Below are 23,874 nucleotides of genomic sequence, written 5' to 3' on the forward strand. Positions count from 1 at the left end.
TGTGGCACATTGACTGAGATAACAGATTCTGCATTTCCTTAAGACTTACCCAAGCAACTTCCACACCATATTTTCATCTCAAAATAAGGATGCTAAACAGAATGTGCCACAAGTTATGTTGTGAGGGTTGAATGAGTTAAACGATGTAAAGCTTGTGTAAATGCTCTGTATGTACTTACTGTTATTTCGGCATTCTCTAAACTTTACAACAAATATTGATCATCTCTCTTTTTTTTTTAATGTTTACTTATTTTTGAAGGAGAGAGAGACAGACTGTGAGTGAGGGAGGAGCAGAGAGAGAGGGAGACACAGAATCTGAAGCAGGTTTCAGGCTCTGTGCTGACAGCACAGAGCCTGAGGCGGGGCTGGAACCCGCAAGGTGGGAGATCATGACCTGAGCTGAAGTCAGATGCTCAACTGACTGAGCCTCCCCGGTACCCCAATATTGATCATTTCTTTTCTTAGATTTCTAACCCTACCCTTCAACTCTCACTGTCAGCTGATAACTGTGCCTTAACTCCTTGACAAAATAAAAGCGCTAGGGACTATTTTTTTATATCCCCTCCTCCCAATTTATCAGCCTATCCCCCACTTTTCCTGCTCAAAACAACCTGATCCAGTCACAAGAAAGCACATGGCATGTGAATGGGTCAACAAGCATGTGCGGGACTCTGCACAACGAAGGGTCTATTGGCACACCAGGTACTTCTGCTCCCCTGATGTCCATTTACCACAATCACTGCAGACCAGCTGTTACCAACAGACAGGATCCCCGGAGACAGAGAAATTCTCAATAAGATGAGTACAAAGAGCACCAAAGGAAAACTACCACCATGAACAGGAGGCAAAACACTCAGCAAACAGAAAATATCCCTCAAGAGAAAAAAAAAACCCACAAAGGAATTTAAATGTATGCCCCCCCCAACTATAGATAAATAACCCATCCACAAAAGAAATAAAATGTATTGCCAAATTTTGGAAATTAAAATACGATGGTTGAAATAAATGAGTTGATAAGTGAATAACTCAGTTAAATAGACTAATAACATGGCCAAAAAGTGGAGAGGGAAGCTAAAATATCAAACCAAAAAATTCACCAGAATACAAAATTTCAGTGTAATAACATTAAAAAGACCCTATATGGAAAATATTTTTAAAAAAGATTCTAGGGGCGCCTGGGTGGCTCAGTCGGTTGGGTGTCCGACTTCGCCTCAGGTCATGATCTTGCGGTCTGGGAGTTCGAGCCCCGCGTCGGGCTCTGTGCTGACAGCTCAGAGCCTGGAGCCTGTTTCAGATTCTGTGTCTCCCTCTCTCTCTGACCCTCCCCGTTCATGCTCTGTGTCTCTCTGTCTCAAAAATAAACGTTAAAAAAAAAAATTAAAAAAAAAAAAGATTCTAGATAGATTCGGAACTTTAATACCCATACTAGAGTGGCTTCAGAATAGAGGAAAAGAGAGAATGGAACAAAAGAAAGCAGATATTTTTAATAATAATAATAAATTTTAAAGCGATAAAAGATTATTACTGACTTCTGATTGAATGGTGGTGGAAAGGGTGAATGAGAAAAATAACTTGAAATTCCAATGCATTTCTTCCTTATCACAGGGCGTTCTGAATCTCCGTGCTTCTAATTTCATTAAAAATACCTGCGGAGGGGTGACTGGGTGGCTCAGTCGGCTAAGCTTCCGACTTCGGCTCAGGTCATGATCTCAGTTCATGAGTTTGAGCCCCACATCGGGCTTTGTGCTGACAGCTCAGAGTCTGGAGCCTGTTTCAGATTCGTGTCTCCCTCTCTCTCTGCCCCTCCCCCACTCACACTCTGTCTCTCTCTCTCTCTCTCAAAAATAATAAATAAACATTAAAAACAAATTAAAAAATAAAAAAAAATACCTGCAGGATATTCATGTGAAGTATTTACAGAATACTTTCTTTTTTAGTCACCATACTGTATATTAGATTCCCAAATCTTATTTACCTTAGAATATCTTCCAGGTATAGTTTCCATTCTAGATGTCAGAAGTTAAATTAAAACAGAGGAGTATGGGGGACCTCAGTCTCTTAAGTGTCTAACTCTTGATTTCAGCTAGGTCATGATCTCACGGTTGGTGGGACCGAACCCTGTGTTGGACTCTGTGCTGATGGTGTGGAGCTTGCTTGGGATTCTCTCTCTTTTTCTCTCTTTGCCCCTCCTCCATTTGCACTGTCTCTCTCTCTCTCTCTCTCTCTCTCAAAAATAAATAAATAAAAAGAAGGTAAAATAAGTTAAAGTAAAATAAACCAACTAACTTTGGGAATTGGTTAGAGAGCACCTGGGTGAATCAGTTGGTTAAGCCTCAGACTATGGCTCAGGTCATGACCACAGTTCACGAGTTAGAGCCCCGTGTGGGGCTCCATGCTGACAGTGCAGTCTGGTTGGGATTTTCTCTCTCTCTCACTCTCTCTCTTTTTTTGCCCCTCCATGACTTATATTTTCTCTCTTTCTCAAACTAAATAAAATAAACTTAAAAAAAGGTGTGTGTGGGGTGGGTTGGGATAGGGTGGGAATCAGGTGCCTGGGTGGCTCAGTCGGTTGAATGTCTGACTTTGGCTTGAGTCATGACCTGGCAGTTCTTGGGTTTGAACCCTGCACTGGGCTCTGTGCTGACAGCATGGAACCTGGAGCCTACTTCGGATTCTGTGACTCCCTCTCTCTCTGCCCCTCTCCCACTTGTGCTCTGTCTCTCTCTGTCTCTCAAAAAATGAATAAACGTTAAAAAAGTTTTTAAAAAAATTAAGGGAATTGGTTAGTTGCCATATGTCTGTAATGTCCTGCTAAGAGTCTGTAAACCTTACAGGTAGATTTCATTCATGGATCACCAAAGTAATCGTACTGAGGAGAAAAATATAAATAGCTATTCTGCTTTGCAAACTAGTTAATAGTTTTAAATATAAATTAAAATTTGGCCAAACATCTATGGTTAATAATAGAGTAGAGAAGTAGAACAACCAAATTTTCATATTTCTTCCTTGCAATTGTGTATATTACTTTTCTCAGCTATCCACATTCAACTTTAAACTATCTTTCCATGCACAATTTTTCCTAATTATAATTTCTGCAGACAAATTAGCCGAGTTTTATAAATTGAGTGGAGGAAAGACTGGATTTCGTATCCCCAGTCAGTTATGGGTAACCTGTATTCCACATAATTTAGAAAGGTGAACAGTTGGGGCTAGAATTACCTAGGTCTTTCCTGTGTTTTCCTACCGATCAGATAATATCTTCAATTTTCCACACACATTCAGTCAAACTGGCATACAAAAGATGATGTGTTCCCCACCTGTTTGGTTAGGACTAGGAATGTTGTTATGTTTCCACTGCTCTGAAGGATTTTCTTCTTTGGCTTCTGATACACAGAGCTTCAGAGCTTCCTTACACTTAAACTTCACCAACTCTTAAAGCCCCAAATCTCTGTCTTCCTCCAACATACATTATCTAACATGTCTCAAATGGGGAAAACGTGCAAAAGAAGAAACATCAGCATTTGGGTGAGAGACACCATTTCATCTGCCTCAGCTCCTCATTGTTTTGTAGAAAGAAAGAAGAAAGAAAGAAAGAAAGAAAGAAAGAAAGAAAGAAGAAAGGAAGAGAAAGAAAGAAAGAAAGAAAGAAAGAAAGAAAGAAAGGAAGAGAAAGAAAGAAAGAAAGAAAGAAAGAAAGAAAGAAAGAAAGAAAGAAAGAAAAAGGAAGAAAGAAAGAAAGAAAGAAAGAAAGAAAGAAAGAAAGAAAGAAAGAAAGAAAGAAAGAAACCAGAACGCTAACCCTTCATTCAACATCGGGTCATTGTGATGACTGGGCATTTGGGAATCACAGCGTATAATGCTCAGCAAGACCCAATACATGCTAGTTTTCTTCCTTCTTTTCCCAGTTGATGGCGCTGACAGATCTACCTCTCCTGTGTGCTACCTGCCCTGTACTGGAAAAGACACTGTGATGTTCATCTTCCGTCCATCCAATCTTCACACCTGCCAGGTGGAAGGTTAGGGCCAATTAAGCTACCTCTTCAGAAGCAGCTCTGCCAGTCATGACAAACTTGACTTTAAAGCACATGAACAGCTCAGAATATAGGGAGAGCCATTTGGGCTCCCCAGGTTGCCAAGGCTGAACATCCCTAGGCAACACTTCAAATGTATGAAATCAATCTTTGGGTGGTGAAATCAAATAATGTGTCTTTTTTCTATGATCCCGAAACGATTGTGATGTACTTGAAGTTTGAAAATTGGCCTTTTAAACCTATCTTCTCAATCCTTATATCCAATTCTTCTCACATGAGAAAAGTGACTTGCCCAAGGGAACATTGCCTGAATTACGGATTAAACAGTGAACCCACTTGAATTTACCCACTTAAAGCTCCTATGAATTAAACCCTTAAGATTTCCTCTCCTATCACTTTAGGCATTACTACACCTACTGGTTTTGTAGAAACTTGATCTTGTTTAAAATGAAAAAAAAAAAATGCTCCCCTCTAAGGGAAAGGAACTATCAGTTTGGTAGGAAAACAAAACCAAAACCACAAGAATATGATGCATCAGAAATCAATGGGAAAAATAATTTCAAGGAGGAAGGCATTATAAACTCTACCACATGCTGCTGACTGATCACTAAAGTGAGACAAATATGTTCATTGAGTTTAGTAACGTGTAAGTCCTTGACTATAAATATTTTTACTTGCCTCGGGGCACCTGGGTGCCTCTGTCTGTTGAATGTCTGCTCAGGTCATGATCTTGCGGTCAGTGAGTTCGAGCCCTGCATTGGGCTCTGTGCTGACAGCTCAGAGCCTGAAGCCTGCTCTGGAATCTGTGTTTCCCTCTCTCTCTCTGCCTCTCCCCTGCTCATGCTCTGTCTCTCTCACTCTCAAAAATAAATAAACATTAAAAAATTAAATATTTTTACTTGCCTATTTGTATTTATTTTGAGGTCTAAAGTTTTGATTTTCCTAATTAATTTTACTTATTAATTAGAAATATTAATTCTTTAGGGGCGCCTGGGTGGCTCGGTGGTTGAGCGTCCGACTTCGGCTCGGGTCATGATCTCATGGTCCATGGGTTCGAGCCCCGCGTCGGGCTCTGTGCTGACAGCTCAGAGCCTGGAGCCTGTTTCAGATTCTGTGTCTCCCTCTCTCTGTGACCCTCCCCCGTTCATGCTCTGTCTCTCTCTCTGTCTCAAAAATAAACGTTAAAAAAAAATTAAAAAAAAAAAAGAAATACTAATTCTTTATAACAATTCACTATTTTATATTTCCATTGTTTAACTGACACACATAAAACTTTTCATTGTAGACATACAAATTTTTGCCATTTTGACTTCATATTGTACTTATTTATTTATTTATTTATTTGAGAGAGAGAGAGAGAGAGAGAGAGGGCATGAGCAGGGGACAGGGGCAGAGGGAGAGAGAGAAAGAATCCCAAGCAGACTCCATGCTCAGCAAAGAGCCCAACGTGGGGCTCAAAGCCATGAATCATGAGATCATCACCTGAGCCAAAATCAAGAGTCAGATGCTCAACTGACTGAGCCACCCAGCTGTCCCCATGTTTTTTTAATAATAAAGAAAAGTGGCTTTATCTTCTGACCATAATTGTTAACTTTTACTCATTAAAAGTCAAAAAATAAATGTGTAAGTAAAAAAAAAATTACCTGAAATCCTGCTTTTATATCTTAAAGTTCATAAATGTAAATGTGTTTGCAAACATTCTTCCAGAAATATTTCTGTGCATGCACATACTCCATACACATATTTAAATAAGATTATACTTAAAATGCTGATCTTCATATTTTTACATGATAGTCTATTATGAAAAAAAATATATATATATATATATATTCCACTTTTTTCAAGATCTCCATGTGAAACTATTTAGAAGTAGAATAGAGGGTCAAAAGAAAGTACATTTTATGTTTTCATACATATGCCAAATTATCTTAAAGTTCATACCAATTATTTAATCCTCCTCTAGTGTTTTCAGACATTTTCACAAATTCTTTGATTCTTGTTTCTTCAAAGAAGTAGACCTTAATTCCTGTCCTCTTGAGTATGGTCTGTACTTAGTGATTCATTTCTCATAAATAAAATATGAGAAGTGTTGATGTGAAATCCCAAGTGTAGATCATAGAAGTTTACAGATTCTTCTTTGGGCTCTCTCTCTCGATCTCCTTTTTCTCTCTGTTGGATTACTTTCTTTGCAGAAAGCCAGAAGCTGTGCTGTGGGGCCATTCTAGCTGCCCCTTGGAAAGGTGTGCATGGTGAGAATCTGGGGACCCTGGCTCACAGCCATGTGAGCGTAGAAGAAGACCTTCCAGTCCCGATCCAACCGTCAGATGATCGCAGCCCTAGCCAGACTTGGCTACAATCTCATGAGAAACTCTGATCTGGAACCTCCAGCTGAATCATTCCCCAATTCATGATTCACAGAATCTATGAGGCCATAAATGTTTATTGTTCTAAGCTACTAAATTTGGTGGGTAATTTGTTATGCAATGATAGATAACTAATACAGAGTTTAGAACCCAGAAACTGGGGGCTGCCATTACAAAATCATGAAATGTTGGCATTGCTTTGAAACTGGTCAACAGTGAAAGCTGGATAAACTTTGAACAGAGTGATAAAGACAGAATGAGCACAGAACAGACCGTGAAGCATGTGCTGGTAGAAACATCAGGGCCTTTGGGGAGGCTGCAGGTGTGGCCTTAAGGAAAGGTGAGGAAAGTAGCTTGCCAGTTAGCATGCAAGGGGTAGACAGAATTCCAGCCTGTGCTTTTAATTCTTAGGCAATATTGGAATCAGAACCCTCAGACTTGGAGAAATTGTAGAAAGCATTTGAACATCATAGGGATTCAACCATGTGATAAAAAGTACTTAGGACTATTACTTTTTAATATTATTTTTTCTCCCTTTTAAAAAGTTTATTTATTTATTTTGAGAGAGGCAGAGACAGAGTGGGAGAGGAGCAGAGAGAGAGAGGGAGGGAGAGACAGGATCCCAAGCAGGCTCCACACTGCCAGCACAGAGCTCAAGGCAGAACTCAAACTCACGAAACCATGAGATCATGACCTGAGCCGAAACCAAGAGTCAGAAAGAGTCAGCTTAAGCGACTGAGCCACCCAGGCACCCTTTAATATTCTTATTTCTAAAAATTGACATGTTAAGGGATTTCAAGAACATTTGTTTAAAAATTAAGAAATCATTATCTCCCATTGAGGAAACATCCCTAGATTAAGTGGTATTGGGTTAAAGTGTACAAGAAGCTACTTAACTGCACACATTTCAGTCACTCAGTTTTAAGTTAAAAAAATAAAGAGAAATCCCACCCCATTATTTATTAATTATATGCAATTGCAGGGTGTAGACAAGGGAAGGATGAGTTTTTGTAACAAAACTATACATTTAAATGAACACAGACATAAATGTTTAAGACAAAAGAGATAATGGAGAAAACCATGTTGCATTTCCTTTACTAATCATTATTTTATATTCTAAGTTAAAACAGCATATTGAATTCCGGTGGTAATCATCCCTAAAAATTAATTTTACGTAAGCTCTTTCCAACTATTATGCTTCCAGAGAGAAGAAGAAATTAAATACCAGTGATTGAATTTCAATGAGTAAGAGTCTCAGTGGCCAAAACAGTAAATAAGTTTTTAAAAGTAAAACAGATTCTTTTTTAAAAAAAATGTTTTAATGTTTATTTTTGAGAGAGACAGAATGCGAGCAGGGAAGGGACAGAGAGAGAGGGAGACACAGAATCCGAAGCAGGCTCCAGGCTCTGAGCTATCAGCACAGAGCCTGACTCGGGGCTCGAACTTGTGAGATGTGAGATCATGACCTGAGTCAAAGTCGGACACTTAACTGACTGAGCCACCCAGGCGCCCCTAAAAATAAAGCAAATTCTTTAAACAGTTACTGGTATCAAGTAAAACTTTTCACATGTTGAGAGAATTATGGTAGGAGAGCTTGTAAAGTAACCTTTTTTTCTTTTTGTAAGGCAGAGAATAACAATAAATTGTGTTAATTAAAACTGCAAAGGAGAAAACCCACACCTCTCAGGAATTGCTTAGCCTTGAATTTCATATTTAGAAGGTGTCATATTTGCAAATACTTTCGGGTTTTGCATTGGGCATAACCAATCTTACTATTAATTTAGTGGGTGATTTGCCTTTTATCTGAGGATGGTTATGCCCTGAGTGAAAAAGGATTTGATTTACTTTTCCCAATTCGTATGATTTAATCGTGACTGGATTGAAGCTTCTACATAGAGAATTGCTCAGCTTACTTTCTGTGAAATTAGTGGAGGGAATAATTAGGACTGCGGTGACTTCTGCGGATTGCAATTCATAATGTGTCATCCCCTTCTGCATGGCATTACTTTCCTCCCTCAGGATGGAATTTTGCATTGAGAACAGTCTTTGGAGTATGCTTGTCAGCTTGGTGGACAAACGTAGAATGAGCTTCTGATTTTCAGAAGCAGTGCCCCATCCATCGAATCTAACACTCCAAGGGCCAATACTATGAATATCTTTTTGACTAAAGCTATTGCCATTCCAGCTCAAGATAAAACAATAGTTATTGTCTACCTTCATATTTGCATTCATCCTTACAAATGGATTTACTAAGGGAAGCCTGGGTGGCTCAGTCGGTTGGGTGTCCGACTTTGGCTCAGGTCATGATCTCACAGTTTGTGGGTTCAGGCTCTGCATCGGGCTCTGAGCTGACAGCTCGGCAGAGCCTGGAGCCTGCTTTGGATTCTGTGTGTCTCTCTCTGCCCTTCCCCTGCTCACACTGTATCTCTCTGTCTTTCAAAAATAAATGAATGTTAAATTAAAAAAAAATGGATTTACTGAGAAAACAAAATCCTACCTAGTACAGTTTGTTGTAAGAATAGAAAAAGTTCAGACTTTTGTCCCAGAATATTCCCAAAGACTTTCTCCAGATCTCTCATTTGCATGCAGTTACAAATCTGTCAGAGTTTCTATGTTTCTGCCCACAGCTTAATACCAAAAGTTAACATGGTACTTGACTTTTGGCAAACTGCCTCAATCATAATGCTTTGGGTAGAGCCTACCTTGGTTTAATTCACAAAATAGATCTGAATCACCAGTGCACATTCTCTTTTCTTTTCTTTTTTTCTTTCCTTTCCGTTTCCTTCTTTCTTCTTCCTCCTCCTCCTCCTCCCCTCCTCCTTCTTCTTCTTCTTCTTCTTCTATATATTTAAGTTACCTAATATACAGTGTAATCTTGGCTTCAGGAATACAACCTAGTGATTCTTTTCTTACATATGACCCTCAGTGCTCATCCCGAAAAGTGCCCTCCTTAATACTCCACTCATTTAGCCCATCTCTACACCCTACCCCCTCCAACAACCCTCAGTTTGTTGTCTGTATTTAAGAGTCTCTTATGATTTGCCTCCCTTCACAATGAAAAAATGAAATCTTTCCATTTGCAACAACATGGATGGAACTGGAAGGTATTATGCTAAGCGGAATAAGGCAGAGAAAGGCAGATATCGTATGATTTCACTCATATGTGGCATTTGAGAAACTCAATAGATGTACATCAGGGCAGGGAAGGAAAAATAAGATTAAAAAAAAGCACATTTTCTTTTTAACAGATCTCGAGCTTCTTTGTTCCAACTAAGAATCCTTCCTTTTAAACCTTGACTACTGTCTAAATACCATTTCAGAAGAATTACTGCTGACAAGATGATTAAGGGAAATAGTGACCTCCCTGACATGAGAATGTGACGGCTGCCTGGATTTCTCTTAAGTGACTCTTCATGTCTCAGTCCCATGCCCAACCACTTGGATTTAAATCTCAACTCAGGAAAATTACAAATGACTATGGTTATTGACTTTCTGCATTACTCACAAATAATGAAAAACACGCATTTTTAACTTATATAATTTTATGTAGCACATATTTACCAGGGCCAAAAATATACATAAAGTCATAGCTGAGCTAGATGAAACAGGATGTCACCTATTGCTTCAAGATCTTTTCCTTGTGACCATATCCCTTTTCTCATTTCTGGCACCAAATGTGTCTAGTTGCCCAGAGCCTTCTAGATCTTGGTCAGTTTACCCTAACCTGCTCTCAAGTTGCACACCTAAGCCAGAATGTTCATGATAAACTAACTACAATCGCCCACTGAAAGCTTTTTCTCCACTGTTCTTTGTGGTTCCAGAATTTATAATGAATGGCTTGTAAACACTCATTATCATATCCTTTGGAGATAAATATCTCTAAGCACATATCTGTGTATATGAACTTGGTCTTCAAGTCTTGAAGTCAATTTAATAATTAAAACAAAAAGATAATCTCTGTAGCAGTGGAAAGCTCACAGCATTAAGATTAGAAGGTTTATGAGGAGTTGGCACTGTGAGGTCACATCAGGGTAAGCCTGTCCTGGTCACTTTCACTAATAAAAGTTAACTCTTTCTCAGGCCATTCATCCAGATGAACATGTTTCAAGCTCCAGAGGTGTTTGAGAGGAAACTGCAGGATTGGTTCTTACCTGTAAGACTAGATGTGGCCACCAGACCCCTGTTGTTGACATTTCAGTGATAAGCTGACTCCACTTTAAAAGGTACACTTCCTAAAAAATAAATAAATAAATAAATAAATAAATAAATAAACAAATAAATAACTAAATAAAAATAAAAATGCACTTCCTGATTGGTAAGCCACTTAAAGGGACCTGCTGTGGCTTTGTCAACCCAGACTCTTCCCTAGGTGTTAAATGTACTTCAGAAACATCTTAGAGTCCTAAGGAATATCTTCCCTCATTTGTTCTTTCAATGAATATTAATTATCTCTCTTCTTTGGGAAAAAAAACTGTGGGGCCTTTGCCAAATTGTGTCACTTAAAAATATATACTCTTCTGAATCATCAGAGTGGTTGATGTGGGGGTGTATGTGTGTGTGTGTGTGTGTGTGTGTATTATCTGCGAAGTGGTATGTTTGGATTAGCTGATTGCAAAGAACCTTCTACCTGGAAACTATTTCCATGTGTTTTCTCTATGTATCTAACCACCACTTCAAGGGGGTGAAGTACATAAACTCAAATGAGCATCTATTTTCTAGCATTATGCAACAATATAGTTTCCTGATGCATCATTAGTTGGTAAGAAAGAAACATGAAGAGACGTGTTGTTGTGATACGGTGTTTGGGCTTGTGTTCTAATTCCACCCTTCTAATAACTATAGAACATTATGTCATTTAAACAGTCTGACCCACCGTTGTGTTCTGCAAACTGAGATAACACTATCTATCCAGAGACTTCACAGGGTTAAGTGAAACAAGACTGAAATACACGTTAAACTGTTTGCACCATTACGGAGCTGTACAAATGTCAATTAACTACTTATGCATCCAAACTTATTGCTTTATTTAAACTTCTCTCATGGAGGAAGTTCGGAGATGATTGAGTTGGATGATAAATAAATAAGGGTGATAAAGATCACAAAAATGAGCCAACTGGGAAAAGAAGAGTTTTTATAAGAAATAAGACCAATGCAAGTGTTCATTTATTTATTTTGAAAGAGAGAGAGTGCCAACAGGGCAGGGGCAAAGAGAGAGGAGAGAGAGAGAATCTGAAGCAGGCTCTGCATTGTCAGCGCAGACCCTGATGCAGGGCTCGATCTCATCAACCATGAGATCATGTCCTGAGCTGAAATCAAGAGTCAGACACTTAACTGACTGAGCCCCCCAGGAGCCACAATATTAGTTTTTATATAAAAATTTCAACAGGTAGTATTTTCCCATCCATGTTCATGACTCTATATATCTTCAATCTAGACCTATTTCTCTTACACAAAAAATGAAAAAATGGACACAGATAAAATTCAGAAAATGATAAAGATGAAATGATAAATTTCCACGGAGAAGCTTCCACATAAAGTGAGTCAAAATAAAAATCAGAATTCTTTAGCCAGAAACATTTTTAAAATGGTGGAAGATATGATTCAAGAGAATGGATAAGGTGGATATAGATTATTTTAAGCCAGTTCTAAGATACTATAATAAAAGAATGCCAGTGCTGAAGATTATAGCCCCTGCCTCTGCCCACTTCCCAGTTTGACACCCTTAGTCATGTTTTTTCATCTCTTTGTGCTTCCTTCCCCATTTGCAACATAAGGGTAACATTATATCTCCCTTGGATTGTTTATGACCATTAAATGCATTACTATGCTTAAGCATTTAGAGTAGAACCAAGTACATGAAAAGTGTCCATTGTTTTAAACAAAGAGAACTTCTTTTTGTTTTTAAAAGTTGTTTTTTGTTTTTGTTTGTTTGTTTGTTTGTTTTGAGAGAGAGAGAGAGAAAGCACGAGTAGGGTAGTGACTGAGAGAGACGGGAGAGAGAGAGAATCCCAAGCAGACACCCCACTGTCAGCACAGAGCCCAATGCGGGGCTCAAACTCACCAACTGTGAGATCATGACCTGAGCCAAAGTCGGCCGTTCAACTGACCGAGCCACCCAGGCACCCCTGGAGAGAAAACTTCTCAAAGCTCAAAATAGGTAGGCTTACAGAGAGAAAAAAAGTAAAAAAGAGGCACTATTTGCACATTGGATATTAACATTTGATATACACGCCTTATCTATTAGTCACTGGGGTTTTAACATTACACACATATAGCAAACTTGAAATAAAGATTTAGGAACACTTATGGAAACTAAATCCACGATAGGTTTAAATAATTATTTGACACTTATATCTAGTTTTTGAGAATGCTATCTAAATGTCAACCATAAAGGTGTCTGTGCCAAACAGAAACAAGATAATGGTGTTGGTGGAATTCAGGACTGAATCCATAGAACATTTCTGGGGTTGTTACATCAATTCAGCGAATAAAGCAGATGGTCTTGTCTCTTTCATAGCCATGATGTCGTCTCATGTGCCTCCAAAGAGATTAGTTTTACAATAAGTGTGATGCTTGTTATAATCCTACCTAGACAAGTCAATCTTCGACTTTTCAATTGACAGAAAAGTTTAGATGCAAAATCAGACCTCTGCATATGAAGGTAAGCAGGACACAATTGGTAAGCAGGTAAGCAGGACCTCAATGGTAAGCAGGACACAAATTTCCAGAATGAGCATTTGCGATAGAAATGTTATGGACAAGAACAAAGAAATTACAAATGTGAGTAAGGCAGCTTTTAGAAAGATATAGCTAAATTATAGAAATATAGGCAGTAAAAACATCTACATTAAAGAGTTTTTAAAAAGTCGTTGAAGGGAAGAAAAACATCAAATCCTGCCAGCATTAGTTCTTCCTTGAGTAGTACATAGGAAACCTCTATTTCCTTGTTCCTCAAATTCCTTAAGTTTCTCTAAATGTAAATATTTAAAGTCCTCTTATATTTAAGGGCTTGAAAACAATATTGCTTATTTTTATTTTCTGTAGTAGTAAAATGTATAAAAGGCAGACCTTTATAGGTGGGATGCGTGGCTATCTATAAAACATGATTTTTCCTTAAAATCTTAAGGGAAATTCACTTTAAAATAATAAATGCTTTGAGAGCCTTGTCATGAGATCTTAATCAATACATTATCTCATCAAAAAGATGTCCACTAATGACGATATACAAGCACTGTCCAATTCAGTATCATATCATCCCATTCAAATTATCTGCGTGGCACTTACCACTGCTTGACCTTTTTTCTCTAAAGAGTCATTCAATAAAATTTTACTGAGGACCTACTGTATCTATTGTGTTAAGTGTTGGGTATCCATCAGTGAGTAAAACAAGATAACAAACCCATCCTCTCTGTGCTGACGGCTCAGAGCCTGAAGCCAGCTTCAGACCTATCCACCATAGGTTTTCTTCCCCTACAGTCTAAAAAGGTTTAGTAAAGAGAGAATACAGCAGAAATTGCCATACTTAAGGGGTTTCACTAGGAACCTCCTAGAAGGTCAAACTTTAGAAAGTATGGCCCAAAAGTCAAAGTATATAACAAATTTAATGAGTGCTATTCTGGCAGGGGTGAGGTGGGGGTGAGGGATTTGATTCAGAGCTGCAGCCTGCCTCAGGCTACCCCCAGCCCACTCCTAGGCACAGAATTTAACAAAGACCTCTCCCGTTCAAAGATTAATCACTGGACCTGAAGTCTTTGAATTATTTCCCTTCTTCATTTTTATGATAAATTATCCATTTCTTGGGATGTAGATCTCAAGTCAGTTGGATTGTAAGCAGCAGATTGATGAAAGGCACATATTTGGAGATGGAAATACATGGCAAGTTGTTGACATTCCTATGTATCATCTCATGCTGAGGAAGAGGAATATTAACGAAGGCAGAAAGGTGATAGAAATGTCAAAAGAAGATTTGCCATTCATTCATTTTGGTTCCTCTTCAGCAGTGCTGGTTTTCCATCGACTGCTTATGTATTTGGTACTGTATTTCAGAATCGTGTTCCTCCTAGGGCAAATGGAGACAGGTTGGATCAAAGTGGGAGAGACACAGGTGAACTTGTTGCTGTGATATTTCTGGCAAGCATTTCTCACCCTCATGTCACAGCAAACAAAGAAATGTGATAAATGTATACATATATATATATAATAAATATAAATATATTTATTAAATATATAAATATAAATATATATAATATAAATAATAGATAAATACATGTATATTTATTAAATATATAAATATACAATATATATATTGCTGATTTTAGCAAGAATAAATGGATAAGCCAGGAAAAAGATTTGCAGCAATGCCTTTGTTACAATATTTGCTGTATCTGCGATCTAGTATCTATGTACCTTATCTTGAGAGCAGCAATACATTTTTCTTTGCTAAAACCTTTCTTCCAACACTTTATTCCATAGTATATGGGTTTATTAATTCTACCCATAGATCCAGAACTGCATATTCATTGACGTTTCTAATCCCTTGGCCAAATTACTTGATATAGAGATGTACATTATCCAAATTGACCCAATTAGCTATCTGAAAACATATCACCTTTCCGTTGATCTAGAAGCCCTATGGAGTTTGACAGTATAACTCTTCAATTTTAAAATTTCCATACACTTGTGACGCCAGAATGATCTTAATCAGTGCAAAGTTAACTTTGTGGTTGGACAAATTAGTAGTTTATTAAAGATACCGAATTTGCTTATAAACAAAGAATGACAAATGGTAGACATACTTCTAGAAACAGAACAAAAAGGAAAGTCAGATCTCAATTCAAAGTTTTCTTTACTTTTTCAAATTATTGAATTAACTCTAAAATACTGTTTTTAAGTAAAATTTTCTGAATTTCATAAACCAAGCTCTAGTTTTTTTACATTTCAACATTTTTTTTTCTGAGCTGAAGAAAGGTTAAGTCACCAAGGCATAAGCAACTGTTTAAAATGCAAAGGTAATTTCCAGGGAGACAATTTCAGACTTTCAGGGAGGTCAGTCTTACATATTTCCTTTTTTTTTTTTTCCTATGCAAACAAATGATAGAGGGAAAAAATGACAAAATGTTCTTTTTCTCTTTTCCAAACCCTATTTGCCCATGTGCAAAGACACAGCAAACATGCAAATACACACAGTTTGCCACAATATTTGCAGAAGTTGTTCTCTCGGTGACAAGTTAATGGAAGTGGAATACCCTGGCTGCCGGTTGAAAATCAGAAATGATCCCAGGTGACTAAATGATAAAACATTCAGAACTGGATTTTATTTTCAATCGAAGTGAATGTATTTTTCAAAAAAAATTATTTTCTTTCCAATATTTCAGACATTTCAGCGCAAGTTTGTTAGTGTACTTGAAATCACCATATTTAAACGCAGAGTACTGAGATTACTCAACATCTTAGTATGTAAACAATCATCACCTTCCTTGACAGCTAAGAAAAAGGATCAGTAGGGTTCTTCTTATCTTGCTCTAGGCTTCACTTCGAGAAAATTCTAGGTGATGGACACTGTGCTAAGGGCCATGAGCATAATTAATGGCTAATATCTTTTCTGCTTATCTCACAGACACGGGAAAATTCTAGGTGATGGACAATGTGCTAAGGGCCATGAGCATAATTAATGGCTAATATCTTTTCTGCTTATCTCACAGACAGTTCCAGTTCTGACTGTGTGTCCTCTCTCTTTCTCTCTGTCTCTCTATCTGGTCATTTTCTGTCTTTGTCTCTGCTTCTGTGTCCTCTATTTCTGTGTTCCTTTCCCCCCCGTCTCTTCCACCCTCTGGTTCTCATGTCCATCTGTGAACTACAATAGTCTTCACTGTGTCTCTGCCAGCCATGGTAATAGAACCAGGACTTTGGAGGTTAGGCGTACTGGCCAACACATGGGGAAGGTAATTCTCTTTGCCACTGCTGTTTGCTCACAAATCTCTGTTGAAACATCAAAGAGATGATAGCTATGGTTTGCATTGAGTTTTTACACTCTTAGATCTGCTGGTCACTAAACTCCCCAAAACTTCACAAAGATTACTAACTGAGGATATGTTAAGGTTGACAGATTAATACTTGAAGAATGAATAGCAGATTTATGAAAAGAAAGTTCATTTGCTTCTCAATCTCGGGTAAAGCTAACCCCAAACAAAATTCTAATTGCAGAGCAGATGTCCCAGGAAATACCAGCTCACACTGTCATAAATTCAGATCTGCTATGACCTAAAAGGAATGAAATACTCCAGAACTCTTTCTAATATAACATGAGAAAGGCACTTCTTAATACTTCCATTGGCTAGAGAATCTCAAACAAGATACTTAATGAAGCCCTCGGTCAATGCAGGAATCATAGATTTCATAAATGATATTTCGGCAAACACAGGTTATGCCTCAAAGTGTGATATATGTTTCAAGTTTTAGGGTTATTTATTGAAAGACATTTAAAATTATATTCTTGATATCCCTTCCTGAATCTATTTTCATCAGTGTGAATGTTTGAGAGTATTTCCATAGGTTAAATTAATACCCCAAAGGGATTAAAGAAGAAATAAATCATGCAAGGTCTACCTCACAGAAATTCAAACTTTGCAAGGTATTTGCAAAGTATGAAAGTTATGACATGTTTGATGTGAAAATGGTTTTAAACAACTCAGCATGAAATTGACTTATGAGGTCTTTTGGTCTTGGCAACTGTGAATTTGTTCATAAAATCATCTTCCCAAAGTGCCAAATCATTGCATTCCTATACACCCTGCCTTGAGATAAAGAAGGCAGCCACACAGTTTAACAATATTTTATCTAAGCGATTTTTTTATCCACTTATAATTGACCATTTCACACTTCAATATGTTTCATCCAGTGCTGAAAGAAGTCAACAATAAAATGCAGGGAAAAGCCCTGTATGAGATGTTTTCAGAACTAAATCTAGTGACAAAGTGAACACTGTATGGGCATTAATGCATGTTCTCACTTGCATACTGGTATCGTCAGTCACATGTCTGCAGCAGACACTTGGGTTAGCAAGGATTAAGTATCTTCCCCACACCCACATTGCCAGTCTCCAGAAATTGGCCCCAGGCTGTCTCTTCTGCAATACTCTGCCACTGCTACTACACCACACAAAACATCTGGTGGGGGGTGAACAAGAAAATGGGAAGAGAAGCCTGTCCCCCCTAGGAAAGCAATAGGAATTTGTAGCCACTAGAGCATCTACCCAAGTCTAAGCCTCAGGGAAACCATCTGCAGCCTCCGTATCAGAGTCATAGATGGAAAGCTTTCTGTGGCCTAGAATCAAAGTTGGAGAAGGTAGTGATGGTTTGCTGTGGGAGGGAGAGATACCAAGATGGCTGCCTGGAGGAGAGGAGAGGAGGAACTTTTGGGAAAGGTGAAGGCAAGCAAGGCGCAAGAAATTATGATCTATCCTTGATTAACACCCTCCACAAGGAATTGCACCTGAAGGAACTACTAACTGATTCTTTTATTAATTAATTAATTAAAATGTTTATCCTTTTATTGAGGCAGGTGGGGGAGGGGCAGAGAGAAAGAGGGGGACATAAAGAGAATCCCAAGCAGGCTCTGCACTTTCCGCACAGAGCCCCAAGTGGGGCTCGGACTCATGAACTGTGAGATCATGACCTGAGCCAAAATCAACAGACTGACACTAACTGGACTGAGCCATCCAGGTGCCCCTAACTGACTGTTTTAGTTAAAAAATTCTATTTATTTGCTATGAAATAATTAAGATACAAAAAAAGATGCATAAATTGTTGTTTCAAGGGTGACTGGGGTGGTTCAGTTGGTTGAGCATCCAACTTCAGCTCAGGTCATGATCTCACAGTTGTTAAGTTTGAGCCCTACATCAGGCTCTCTGCTGACAGCTCAGAGTCTGGAGCCTGCCTTGGATTCTGTGTCTCCCCCTCTCTCTGCCCCTCGCCCTCTTGCACTCTGTCTCTGTCTCTCTCTCTCTTTCTCTCAAAAATAAACAAACATTAAAAAAATGATAAAAATTAAAAAGAGTCGTTTTAGACAAGGAAACCTGAAGGAAAGGAAGGTTTATTTTTAGTAACTGGTAGAGAAGAGAGCTTCTAACGGAAGTGCTTTGAAATAAGCAGGGAAGGATTTTTCTAGGATTTGGGGGAATGGAGACACTAAGGACAAGTAGCAGAGGTTTTGGGAATGGAAACGACTTTTCAAGCACTGTGTCATTCAACTTTTCAGTCTCTCAGAATGTTGGTTAGCGTGAAAGTGGACACAATGACACTCTGCCGTTCCCTTGAGAAACACACAGGAGGTTATACCCAATGACTTCACTTTAACAGGGCCAAGTGGTGTGAATTGATCCTGAGGAGAATGTTATGGGAGCAGAAGATTCCAGGTCGTCAGGAAAACTAACTATATAACAAGTTCTAGAACTTAAGAATAACAATATTCCACTACAAAAATATGTTCTTTGTATATTCCCTTTCCCACTGCCTCCCATTACCTCCCTGGCAAGTAACCACTATGGAATATACATTTAGGTGAACTAAGAACTTTTACCCAAAAGTGTATCACAATACTCTTATCTTGGAACGTTACTTTTTCCATTTTATTCTTGTATAAAGAATATTACATGCAATCTCATTTTTTTTTCTTTTCCAAAGTGTGTTTGTAGGAGTCATGCATGTTAAAGGGGTAGCTCTAGTTCATTCGTTTGCCCCTTACGACTTCTCTCCTTTAGGAATGTACAACTTTTTATCCAGTTGCCGATTGATGGAATCTCGATTTTTAAATTTTTTTTAATGTTTATTCATTTTTGAGACAGAGAGAGACAGAGCATGAATGGGGGAAGGTCAGAGACACAGAATCCGAAACAGACTCCAGTCTCTGAGCTGTCAGCACAGAGCCCGACTCGGGGCTCGAACTCACGGACCGCGAGATCATGACCTGAGCCGAAGTCGGATGCCCAACCGACTGAGCCACCCAGGTGCCCCAGAATCTCGATTTTTAAAATAATCTTTATAATTATTAACAATGCTGTTATGAACACTGCTGTGGCTATCTCTTAGTATATGTATGTGTGGTTTTTTTCTTTTATAATTCTAGATATGGTCATACCTCCAAGGTAGAGAGGGTAAACTCCTTCCAGACACATACAATGATTTCTGGCAGCCTACAGAGCCTGCCAACACTTAGCCCTATCACACGTTTTCATTTCATAAACCAGAATGTAAAAACAACTATTTAATTTGTCAGTAATTTCGATTTTCCTAATCATTACTGAGGTTGACCATGTTTTCATATGTTTATGAGTATTCTTGTTGACTTTCCTGTGGATTTTGTATTTTTGCCCATATTATTAATTTATTGCTTTGTGGTAGCTCTAAAATATATTTTAGAACAATAATGTGTCTGTTATATGTGTGAAAAATACCTTCACTTTCTAAAGCATGTAAATAAACAAGGCTTTTTTTTTTACTTTGACATAGAAAAAAACTAGTCTTTTATTTTATGATTATACTCAGTAAATAAATCATTCCTTATTTAAAATTTAAAATGCATTATCCTTAATTTTTGTCTAATTTTTTTTTTTGAAATGTACATGACTCTTCAGCAAAGGGCTATCGAGTCTCTACTTGAAAGAGGTTATTTCTCCCTTCTGGGATCCAGTATCTTTCTGAGACAGTGGTATGAAGAAAGGCATACTAACCACATCATCCAGAGTTAGATGCCGGCTGGTTAATGGCTGTCTCCTTTCCCTTCACACATGTGCACACACATGATCGACCCGGGGATTCCTGGAAAGATTCTTTCTTATTCACTACTCATCCCACACCAGAAGGAGAGGAGTTTGATCTAGAATGCAGACTTTATCAAACAGTGAATCCGAACTCCTCCCTCTGCCCTAGCTTACAAATGAGAGTTAGGAAAAGCACCTTTAGCTTGCTTGGGGAAAATAAGTTATGACTTCATATCTACATTGTTTCATACCCTCCTGATTATTATCCAACTCTTCCTTCTGGCAGGAAAATAGCTTTACTTTCAAGATGAAATCTGACCCCAATCAAAGTCAACAGACATTGTTTTCTATTTGTAATTTTTCATCTCCAACTCAGAAATTTTTTTTTTAATTTTTTTTTAACGTTTATTTATTTTTGGGACAGAGAGAGACAGAGCATGAACGGGGGAGGGGCAGAGAGAGGGAGACACAGAATCGGAAGCAGGCTCCAGGCTCTGAGCCATCAGCCCAGAGCCCGACGCGGGGCTCGAACTCACGGGCCGTGAGATCGTGACCTGAGCTGAAGTCGGACGCTCAACCGACTGAGCCACCCAGGCGCCCCTCCAACTCAGAAATTTAACAGGAGTTCAAACAAAATCTTAATGGTGGTGGGAATAAGAAGAAATGTGATGGGGGCACCTGGGTGGCTCAGTCAGTTATGCAACCAACTCTGGATTTCGGCTCGTGTCATGTTCTCACAGTTGGTGGGATTGACAGTCGTGTTGGGCTTTGCACTGAGCATGGAGCCTGCTTGGGATTGTCTTTCTCTCTACCCCTCCCCTGCTCTCTCTCTCTCTCTTTCTATAAATAAATTAAATAAATAAATACATAAATAAATGAGAAAAGAAACATGACCAAGTTATTCTAGGTTTCCTCGACAAAGACTTAGGAATAGATTAGAAAGTTTGGAAAATAAATAACAATATTTAACACTACATTTTGAAAATTTTATTAAGTCACAATTATCCATGCTGTGGAGCTCCTGCACACATAGATAGTGAAAGGGAATAGGAAAAATCCCAGGAACAAACATAAGATCATAATAAGAGGATATTTTGTAGCAGTGATAGCCAGCCTGTTTTGAATAGTGCTGTAATAACAACATCATTAATGTGTATATTACAATGACATTGGGAAAATATTCTCTAGCTAACGCCAGTCAAATCATTTCCAAAGAATTACCAACATTATGAAGAGTAAATCAATGCTACAACTCAAAGAAAATCAATGTTTACCAGCTATTTGAATTGGAATGATTTTAAAGAAGAAATTCATGGGAAATAAGTATATATTATACTTATTTATACTTATTCATAATTTATATTTATTATTTAATTATTTATACTTATAAGTATAATTATATATATTTATAGGAAAATTCGAAAATACATTAAAAAAAACAACCATGGATCAACTAAACAACAACTGAATGAGTTAACAAATACTTGAAAAATGTTTATAATGCAATATATTTTATGTAGTATATATCATATAAAATTAATAATACTTATAAACTATGAAATATATAATGTAAACATATCATTTGTGTACCTACTTCATTTAATTTTCTGTAAAATATTTTATATTTATATATTTATAATATTCAACATTTTATTTATATAAAATACATAATACAATGTACAATATATTCATAACTCTTACATAAATATAATTTATGATATATAAATACACTATATATTATTGGATACAACGATGTATAAAATTATAAAATGTCCTACTTTAAAGACATTTAATATTATGAAGTATTACTTATTACAATTCAATATTTATTCTTAAAAATGAGGTGTTCCTCCATATTGGTATATAATTGGTGGAGCTTCTTTAAGGAACATTTAGGAAAAGCCATGAATAAAATAATCATCCACACTCTTTAGACATAACAATAAAAATATGCATTTAAAATACTTTACCATACTACTAATCAAATAAATGGAAAATAGTATAATATTAACACTCTAGTGCTTAGATATTTTTAAAAAATAATATACAAATCCAGTTAAGAAATGGGCAGAAAACATGAATAGACATTTTTCCAAGGATCAACATCACTCATCATCAGAGAAATAAATACAAATAAAAACCATGATGAGATACCACCTTACACCTGTCAGAAAAGCTAAAATTAATAGCACAAGAAACAACAGGTGTTGATGAGGATGCAGAGAAAGGGGAACCCTCTTACACTATCAGTGGGAATGCAAACTGGTGCAGCCACTCTGGAAAACAATATGGAGATTCCTCAAAAAGTGACAAATAGAACTACACTATGACTCAGCAATTACACTACAAGGTATTTACCCAAAGGATACAAAAATACTGATTTGAAGGGGCACATGCACCCCGATGTTTATAGCAGCACTATCTAAAAGAGCCAAATTATAGAAACAGCCCAAATGTCCACCGACTGATGAGTGGATAAAGAAGATGTGGTGTGTGTGTGTGTGTGTGTGTGTGTGTGTGTGTGTGTGTGTATAACAAAATATTACTCAGCAATCAAAAAGAATGAAATCTTGCCATTTACAACAAAGTAGATGGGCCTAGGGTATATTATGCTAAGTGAAATAAGTCAGTCTGAAAAATACAATTTCACTCATAGGTAGAATTTAAAAAAACAAAACAGATGAACATAGGGGAAGGGAAAGAAAAATAAAATAACATAAAAACAGAGAGGGAGGCAAACCATAAGAGACTCTTAAATACAGAGGACAAACTGAGGGTTGCTGGAAAGCAGGTGTGTCGGGGGATGGGCTAAATGGGTTATGGGCTTTAAGGAGGGCACCTGTTGGGATGAGCACTCAGTGTTACATGTAAGTGATGAATCACTAAATTCTATTTTGGGAACCAATATGACACTATATGTTAACTAACTAGAATTCGAATAAAAACTTAAAAATAAATAAAAATAATATACAATTATAAGATGGTTATAGTGCAATGGCACCAGCATACTCTTGTGGTGGTGTAAATTTATGTGAACATTCCATAATATTTAATTAAAACCCATTCACTGTGAATATTTCATATAGGAATTTTCAAATAAAATAATCAGATGTACCCAAAGATATATGATTAAAAATCTTCAGTATAGTACTACATTAGCATAAACAAGTTATATTGGAAACCAATTCAATCTTGACAGAAAAAAATGATAGTAGATACAAGATTTATACATTGGAACACCATGCAATGAAAGTTTGATGTCATGAAAAACTCTTATAATAAAAGGATAAGTAAAAAGCAAATTTACACCCACATGCACATACACACACACACACACACACACACACACACACACACACACACACAAGCTTTATTGGACATACATAAACCAGTTATCCCTAGATGTACAAGTGGAATTTTTTTCACTTTTTATCTTCCAATGATTTTTGCAATTTTCAAAATGGCTATACACGTATCATTATTTTACAATAAAACATTTGAATAGCTCAAACTTTTGAGCAGTAAGAAATTGTTTTATGGTTGGAAAGAAAAGTGTTAGTGGAAGGTCTACAGTGTATTTCTCCTTTACAGGGAATGCCTGGGAAAGAGAAAAACAGATGAAGGGGTCAAATCCCCTTACAAAGAGGTGAATGATAGGACACTGTTGGTATTTCTACCACTAGACCAGGGAGAATCCATGACAGAATGCTTGTCTATGAAATAC

The 23,874-nt window shown here is 37.4% G+C and overlaps 1 long non-coding RNA gene across 1 annotated transcript in view; it reads right to left on the bottom strand.

Annotated features, from left to right (window-relative positions):
• Positions 1 to 10,387: 10,387 nt before the first annotated feature.
• Positions 10,388 to 23,874, bottom strand: part of LOC122231731 — a 179,918-nt gene continuing 166,431 nt past the window's right edge. Inside the window, exon 4 of the long non-coding RNA XR_006208968.1 lies at positions 10,388 to 10,626. This is a non-coding gene — a long non-coding RNA (uncharacterized LOC122231731). The remainder of the gene's footprint in view (positions 10,627 to 23,874) is intronic.

This window comes from Panthera tigris, chromosome D2, assembly GCF_018350195.1.
Source record: "Panthera tigris isolate Pti1 chromosome D2, P.tigris_Pti1_mat1.1, whole genome shotgun sequence".
Classification (NCBI taxonomy): domain Eukaryota; kingdom Metazoa; phylum Chordata; class Mammalia; order Carnivora; family Felidae; genus Panthera; species Panthera tigris.